An 8,023-nucleotide genomic window follows, 5' to 3' on the forward strand; every position below is an offset into this window, starting at 1 on the left:
TATGTACATGTCTGTATGTACTTGTCTGTGCGTTTCACTTTTATCACTTTTTGAGCAGAAATGTTTTAATTTTCAATGTTAAGTTAGTCAGAGGTCATCTATAACAGTACGGGACAGTTGTGTTAGTTTTATAATATAAATAGGTAGTGAGTTATATATTGTATTTCCCCCTAATATGTATTTGGTTTTATACTATTATGCATGTTGATTTGTCATTAACTGCGTTGTTTGTATACTGAACTTTCGTGAAGGCTGTTCTTTCTTGCCACTTGGCAAGGTCCTACTTTGTAATCAATTAATGTAAATCCCCATGGGGTGATGTTCTGTCAAAATAAATGCTGAAACCAAACAACTGTTTCTTTGCGGTCTAAATTGTCTATGAGTTATGCAACACACACTCTCTCTCTCTCTCTCTCACACACACACACACACACACACACACACACACACACACACACACACACACACACACACACACACACACATAGGCCTGCTGGGTTGAGCTGTTAATATAAATTGTTTTTTCCAAACTTTTAGCCAACTTTACAAATGGTGGGCAAACTGCTAGAACTATGCAGGCTGTAAAAACTATACAATGGTTGGACTAAAAAAATAAATAAATAAACAACATAATAAAGAATGAATCGAGTATAAGTATAGTCTGCAGTGAACTATTGTCTGGCAGTATTAAAGGTTAAAGAAATCAGACTTACTGTGCACTCTGTGCTCAAAGCTAAAAAGGTTTAATGATCTGGTGATAAGAGAAGCCATGATAGGTATTCCTCTTGATCCTGGAGCTCATAAAACCACTCATTGAAATCACATTCGCATGAGATGGCTGCCTGTAGAATGACATACCCACTAAACTATGCAGCTGGTGACACACTGTCCCTCTGTTGGAAATACCATTAATATAACTCAGAGTCTGTTCCATCTAGGTAGGCCATGTGTTGTATGCATTTGCTGCCAGTTTATACAGTTGTTGAATTTTTTCCTTTTTTTTGCTTTGTGACAAAAAAGTCAGTGTTGTTCGCACTACAATACTTCATGATCAATAGCCACTGAATAAAACTATGAACTATTATTATTCACATCTTCTATGAAAAAGCTCCAAAGCTGTTGTCAATAACTTTTAATAATGCTCCCCTGATCAGTGTATACAATTGAACTGTTTTCAGACCAAAGCATGTACAATAACAACTACTGTTGACTCATGTTACCGTGAAAACTGATCATGAAAGTGATAATGTGTCAGTCCCCCAAGCAACATGTAAAGGATTATCTACCTATACTATTTGTAACTCCATATGTGTAAACTTTACCAGCCCCTAAATGAAACAAGCTGAAGTTTAACCACGGATTAGTTCCCTAAAATTTTAAGGATATAGCCACAGTGGCCATTATGTTATATGAGACAAAGATGCACACCTTCTCGCCAACCAGAAGCATATTTTTTATGTAGCCATGGATCAAATGATGCCTTGAATTTCCAGTGTAACTTCCTTTTCTTCTGATGTGGTGTAATAATGACTTTGTTTATCTTAAACTGAATTAGGAAAATGAATTTAATTAAATTGTAAATTAGATTTAGTTTTGTTCTCATTGTTGCGTAATATTCAAGGATCAGCCACATTCATGCAACCATGCTCGTGGTTTGGCTTGGTTACATTGTTTCAAAACAAGTTTTCATCTTTATGAGTTTAGGCTAGCCAATCACACTTAAGTCTACAGAAAAAAAATGATTTAGCAGCCTCCTGTAAAGAAGGATGTTCAGTGCTAGTCAAATTTGTTTGAACATAAGCTTCCTTTCTTGATTCACAGTGTGAAATTATCTACAACAATATAGCAGTTTTACATTGACCTTGTGACCTTGATCTTAGTGCAAAGCTTAGACTCTTGCACTATCATAATTATTTTTTCTGCCAAAATTTAATCTTATTTCTGTTTTGAGAATACAACTATTTTGTAGCAGTTTAAATGCAAACTGTAGTGCACACTACAGCTACATCTGATCAACACTTTTCAGAGGCCTGTGTCAATTTCCTCACTGTGAAGGCATGTGGTCTGAAACTCAACTTTAAAGGGGACCTTTGGTGCTTTTCCTTATTTTCAGTCATATATATATTTCATGTTACAATGTCAGATCTTAATATTAAACATGGCCAAAGTGTCAAATAATGATGTAAACATACGTAGAAGTAATCTCTGTGAGCAAAAAGCACTAGTTTTAGACTGCTCTGAGGGCTCGGTTTCCAACAGTTTTTCTACTTTCAGCCTGAGCTGACATCAGCTCATGACAGATTTTTTTATATGGTCAATTGCTCCACACACGGCGCACAAGGTACTGCATGTGAATGGTGACAGAATGTATTCCAATTGTTCATATTATGCTCATACTCTTTTCCGTTTTATATCCAGTGTGCTTCAATACAATTCGACACAGCAAAATAGGTCATTGCCAAATCACTATAACCATCATCCTTATCATATCATCAACATGCAAAAGGCATTTTTCCATTTAAAGATTCCACCGCTCCGCTAACAATATGGTGTTTTTCCATGGTTTTGGAGAAGTCACAGTGAGCAATGATTCCAGTTGAACTGGCACGCTGTGGGTATTTTTACATTACATAGCAGGGCAAAGTAAAATAAGCATTTTACCTATTGGAGGTGTCTTCTGCAGATCCTAATCAAACATCATCATCATTGTGGCTGTTCCTGCTTGTTATTATTTGTTATTTATTTGTGTTATTTCTAACTGATCTGCTGAGCAAATGACTCCAAATATGTCTACATGTTGTTGTGTTGACTGTTTTTTAGCACCGCTAATACAATGGAGAACACATTACATTTCCTCTCAATTGTTCATAATAAAAGTCTCCCATTATTTTGTCATTGAAAAGCTTTTTATATAAAACAACAATGCAGGGAATGAGCACTATATATATATATATATATATATATATATATATATATATATATATATATATACATATATATATATGAAATAGAATATCTGTGGCAGAAAGTGGAATTGATTGGTATCTTACTCCCAGTGCAGATAACCATCAACCTGGTATCAGAAGAAACCAGGATTGTGGTTTCAGGTCTTTGATGTCAACTAGTTGCTGTTTGACTTTTGTGAGTCAAAAAAGCAAAAGAACACTGATAATGCCTGAATTGAAATGAAACCATGAATATCAGGTAAAGTAGTTGCCTTCAGCTTAAAAGAATCATTAGACACTTTGGGAAATGTCTTTTCTTTTCTGAGACTGAGATTAGAAGATTGATACCTGTTTTGAAGTTTGAACCACACAAACATTAGAGTGGAATCAATCTTTTAAAATTGCTTTCTACAAAATAAGCAAAGACGCATAATTGTCAAAATTTCTGCTTTTCAATGAGGTGCTTTATATAAAAGACATTATAAAAAGATACATTCAAAGAAACATTTTTAAAAAAAAGCAAAACATGAAAAAAGAACAAGACAGATAAAGTGAATAAAAGTCATAAAACTTGAACAAATTTGGTAAACAAAAGTCTTTGGCCTTGATTGAAAAGAACTGTTGGGAATTCCAAATATGTGGTGCAGAAAAAACTGAATGTGGGTTGTTGATGTTTTTTTTCACTTTGGGAACAGAAAACCTTTTCCAGACAACCTGAGAGGTCTGGATGGTTCATAATGAAGAAGTAGGGCAGAAATGTATTCAGTGCTTTATAAACCAGGACTCTGAATCAGCTGCAGCTGTCTGGTCAACCTGTAAAAATACCATTACAGTAGTTAAGTCTACAGAAGATAAATGCATGGAAAAGTTTTCCTATATCCTGCTGAGATATGAATACTTTAATTCTTAATATATTCCTAAAGTTATAGTTGTGGATTTTTATGTCTATATGAGAATGTTAAGACTTGATTACAAAACAATCTGGCTTGGTTTGTGGTTTTTAACATTAACAACTGAAGCAGAGCACTTCCTTGACTCTAAAAACAATTATTTCCGTTTCATCTTTGTAATTGAAGGAAACTTTAGCACATCCAGTCACTGATATGTTCAATGCACTTACTCAGTGCTTGTATGAGACCAGTCCCCTAGTAGTCTTCTAATAGTATGTAAATCTGTGTATAACAATATGATAAGAATCCTGAGAGAAGATAAGTGTTGACTATTTTAGGCCCGTTTCCACTGCAGGAACTTTGGGGTCATTTTAAGGGGCTGTGACCGTTGGCGGTCAATCGGGAAAGGGGAATCGCCCCTGAAGGACAATCTCCCAGAACTTTTACGGGGGCAAAATGAGGCCCTGCCTCAGGGTATGTACTCCATTCGGCCCAAAAAAAATCCTGGGTGGGGCTTTCGCTGATTGAGTATACTCGCATTGCCTCAGTGACGTCACAGTCAAAACTGTCGCACAACAATTATGCAACAATCAAATTTTTTGCAGAATGGTTATGTCACCTCCGGAGTCTGGTGGGTCCTATCAAGGTCCTACTCTGCAATAGAGGCACAATGGCTGAGAGGACCAGGTATGAGGATGTTCCTGTAAAGTTCCCACCTCCTAAATTTTACCTGGTGCAATACCTGGTATGGAGATCAGACCAAATAAACCTTCTGATTAGTGGAAAAAAACACTCTAACCCCTGAGCCATGAGTCAATCAATCAATCAATCAATCAATCTTTATTTGTATAGCGCCAAATCACAACAGAGTTATCTCTAGGCACTTTACACATAGAGCAGGTTCTAATGAGTCCCCTGAGTAATGGCCTGATCCCAAATAAAGGGTACTAAATTGCATGTTCAGTGCAACAGATTGTATGTTTGGTTAGCATGCTTTTTGCGGGTGATATACTAAGAATAACTGCGCAAATGACAACAGGTGAGGACAGCAGTATTTAAATGATATTTGATCCCATGGAATGAGAGGTTCTAGTGGAAGAGGACAACATATTGAGTTACAGCAACAAAAAGAATGCGCTATATGGGAGAGCATTTGTAACAAAAAACACCCCATGTTGTATATTCATTATGGCAAACATACTAAATTTACAGCGCATATTATCTTGTACATTTGAAAGACTAAAGCCTCAGTGCACCACGTTAGTAGATCAGCTTGCACATTTTTTTGCTGGTGATGTCAAGTTTGGACACGTTTTTACACAAGCAAACTTTTAGTAAATCAGGCCCTAAATGTCTAATCTTCAGAACCTAGAAAAAGAGAAGGAGAAAAAATTATTCCATGAGTTAGTGGATAAAAGTTCAGAGGCAACTGTCAACAATAGCAAATAAGACACATGCATTATTATGCTTTTTGCAATTATGTCTGAGGTGAAGAACTGTCTTACATTTCTCAACTCTAGATTCAGTCTGTCATCACTAGATAACAGCATAGGTTGACAATTCAGCTGGCAAATATGACCTATAGTTACACCATCTAGCAGCCATAGTAATTATGACCCAGGGAAGTAAAGCAGTTCAGTTGATGTCAATATTGACCGAGGTAAGATGGGTGGATGGTTGGTAGTTAGATGGTAAAAAATGATCTTCACAGCCTCTCTTTGAGAATTTATATGGGAATTTTTTCCAAATGCAAGTGTTGCTTAACATCGTCCATAAGGAGAGTGAGTTGGAGCCTGTGTTTGTTTTGAGTTTAGTAATATCAGTCTATGTGTGAGAAGTGTTACAAATGTTGTTATATTGAAAGTTTTTTGGCACAAGATCAGATCCTTTGAGACAGTCATCGAAGGATTAGGTCAAGATCTTTCCATGACGTCTGATAGCAAATGAAAACTGTTTTGCCAATATGTTGTAACTGTTGGGCAGTGGCACAACTGGCTTTGGTCCACAGATCTTCGTTGATAGTTGCTACTAAATTCTTTACCTAAGTTGTTGTTAGGCAATCTAAGGAAGTGGTGCAATCTAAATAAGAAAATGTATCATAAATGGAACTGCCTCTTTCAATAATACTAATAATAATAAAAATGATGATATTAATAATATAATGTATGTGATTATCAAATATGAGGATGTGAAAGCCTCTTATAGATGCCATAATGAATGAATGCCATCAAATTGTACATACTCCATTTTTATACAGACCCAATTTGTGAACGGTGACAGGATTCATTCCAATTGTTCACTTCTGGATGAGCGTCATATTATGCTCATAATCTTTTTCATTTTATATCCACTGTGCTTCAATACAATTCGACACAGCAAAATAGGTCATTGCCAAATCACTATAACCATCATCCTTATCATATCATCAACGTGCAAAAGGAAAGGCATTTTTCAATTTAAAGACAGACTCCAAGGAAACCTTGAGGCTCATTGTTCATTAGATTTTGAGTCAGTCCTTTCAAGATGTTTTTGGTGGATCTCGGCCAACGCAGTCATGCACTTGCAATGAAGACTGCCATGCTCTTGAAACACGAGTGAATGTTTTTTCCGGGCAATACATATTTTGTTTGCCAAGCAAGAGTATGTGGTTAGAGGCAACAACCTGCAGGGTTTCAAATGAGCCATTCAAATAACAATTATGATCAGGGGAGATGGGTGCTTTTACTTCTTTCCTTTTATTGAGTAAAAAGGGTCAACTTTAATTTGAATAGTCAAAGCTGAGACACGATACAGAGACAATACATCTGGGCGAGGAGACCAGTGTGGAAGTCCCCTGCTTTTCCTGGTCAACAGTCAACAAACATGTTGAGTCCCATGTCAAGGAAATAAGTACCATAGACAGGTGTCATCAGATTTTGACATTGTAATACAAAGCTTAACGTGCTGGGTCTGGGCATCTTTCCAAACCAGTCAATCTAATTACTAACTAGGAGAAGATGAGGCTTGAAAAATGCTATGGGGTTGTTGTTTGGCAAATTCCTAGGTACTACAGGTATTGTGGTTAATTGGTTCAGTTTAATTATGCTTTAGAAGCAAATGCCCTCTTAAACAAGTTCAGCAGGACTGCAACTAAACTACAGTAAAACCACATGAGACTGATCTGTGTCATCTTAAAACACAAAAAAATTGGCTGACAGTATTTTACTTTTTTCTAATTTCTATGAAATGTCAAATAATATTAAATGGAAATTGAACAGTTATGGACAGAATTGGACATGTATACACAATTTGCATATTCTCACAAATCAATTACTAAATAATTTGCTTTTACAATAAAACAAATACACGTTATTGCATTTCACAGTCTACTTTTAGATTACTAATTAATGATTGATTGATCAAATTGGTCCTTCAATTTAACAGTAGGCTACTGTTGACCTTTTGGGGGGGGGGTTAAACTGTCATGTAACAAAATTATTGATTCATCTGCTCTCTACTGACAAACATGGATTTTCCCCCTCTGTTTTAATGACTATTTTATGGTTCTTGTGATGAACAGTTCCCAACTGGACATGCTGGTCCATTCAGATACAAGGACATCGAGTGATAGGAAATACAGTTTATGTAGTTAATAATATGCCACAGCAACGCTGTAAACTGCAGGCATTTAGAAAATAGCAGTTTGGTTTAAGAGACAGGTGATGTATTTTTGTTAAAATCAAATAGAAAACCCACCATGAACCACTTGTTAATCCATAACACCACTGACACAAAGACCAGCGCTTTCACTGGTGGCCATCAACACCTCTAACAGATCTATTAATACAGACTCCTTAAGTGCAAATGATCTCATGTGACTAAGGTTCGTTTTATCACGTCTGATCCAGGAGTTTGCCACTTAGACGACATTTGAGCTTGGGGCTAAACAACCAACTATGTTGAGTGGCTTCTACGTGCATCGTCTACATGACCTTGTCAAAGTTTAGAAGAATACAGCTGAACGAATACTGCCAACCGAATTGGTGCTCGCTCTGTTTGGTTTCAGTCTTCCTCAGCGTGGTCCTGTTCAGCACACAATTCTCAAGTAGATAGAGCATTAAGATCATAGTTTTCTGATAAAAAATTTCAAGGGAGATGGAATAAGTAATAGGATCTTCTGAAGGTCCACCTATACGACTAATAATAAAT

The sequence above is a fragment of the Scomber japonicus genome, chromosome 2 (genome assembly GCF_027409825.1).
Source record: "Scomber japonicus isolate fScoJap1 chromosome 2, fScoJap1.pri, whole genome shotgun sequence".
Taxonomy (NCBI): Eukaryota; Metazoa; Chordata; class Actinopteri; order Scombriformes; family Scombridae; genus Scomber; species Scomber japonicus.